The following is a 1,454-nucleotide window of genomic DNA, read 5'->3' as shown; positions in this document are numbered from 1 at the left end:
TAAGCCAGGTGTCACAGGTTTAGTCAATCTCGGCAACACCTGCTACATAAACTCGGCTGTACAGGTGACGGAAATATCCATCTATTATTAGCGCTCCTTACAATTCGTTTGCACATCAACTCATAACTCTCCCCTATTCATTCCTGTTCCTATCGTTTGTTGTTAGGGCATATTATGAGTTCGGTTTCTGTAGGGTTCTGTGACATTTTGTGTCCTCTCTACTTTGATCCCTATAAATATCCACTGAACCATGCCATTCGTTCATTCTTTCAACCATCCATCCTGATTTAACAAACCATGTTCTGTCTTTCGTTCGACAGGTTCAATACAAGGAACGAGTGGAGACGATTCTTTGCCTACTGGTTCTGCTGAAGGCCGCAATAAACACGGACGAGGTTAATGCTTATGAAAAAGGCAGAAGTGAGGCAGAGAAGACAAAGGCGCCTTTTTAGGAGGACGCAGTCTACCTAAAAGGCAGCACAATGATTGCCAACATTTAATGCGAGTGCAGAGGAGGAGGAGGAGGCGGAGGAGAAGGAGGATGAAGAGGAGGATGCAGTTCATTGGTACACACTTACAATTGACAGTGGCCTCAAGAAATCTGACCGATGCCCAGAGGACGCACTACGTTGCCAAATTGACTACATTGAAGTAGTACAGCAAGGCGAAGCCCAGGTAGGTGTAGAGAAACCTTACATAGACCATTCCGCTCACTGATCATCGTTACTTTATCTCAATGTCAACTTGGCTCCTCCTCTTCCTCTTCCGCCACCTATACACAGGTTATCTGACTATCGTAGTACGAAAGAAGTAAAAAGTTTTTAACAGCCCAGATTGAGCATTTGTCTAGCTGCCTTTCAAGTTGAGTGTGTCCTCGGGATAATTCCTCACATCTTTACCCCCTTGACTTTCGCTCAGATATTGAGGTTCATTTCACGACTTGTAAAACCGTCTGTCGAATCAGCAAGATGGAAGGAGGAGAAGGGTGAAACACTAAGTTTAGTGGCTGTTAAGTCGCACATCCCACTTTCTCCTTTGTCTGTTGTATCATTTCTTGCCACCCTCAACTCAACCCATCACTTATACCTGCAACAAGGTTCGGGAAGGCTTGTTAAGTGTAGCCACTGGTTAAGAAGAGGCAATTCGTTCTGTGTACCATCGTTTGCTAGATTTGCTTCATTCTCTCTATGCTCCTCTGCTCCTCAGGTCTCACACAACCCAGCTTGTCCACAAAGCACCACATCTCCCCATCACTCGCGTCCAGCGTGCTCCAGTGATTGCACGTTGTCAGTCACGCGAATTTCAAATCCTTCTCGAGCTGACGATCGATGAGCCAGGCACATCGCAGTTGTGACATTCCGGTGACGTGGTGATGATGTGCGAGAGTGGATTCGTCTATGCAACGTTTTTCTGTGCCTACCTGGGCTTCGCCTTACTAAACTGCTTCAATGTAG

This window comes from Echinococcus granulosus (genome assembly GCF_000524195.1).
Source record: "Echinococcus granulosus chromosome Unknown EG_S00202, whole genome shotgun sequence".
In the NCBI taxonomy this organism is placed as follows: domain Eukaryota; kingdom Metazoa; phylum Platyhelminthes; class Cestoda; order Cyclophyllidea; family Taeniidae; genus Echinococcus; species Echinococcus granulosus.
The sequence above is the reverse complement of the archived record's forward strand: the minus strand, read 5'-3'. Positions refer to the sequence as shown.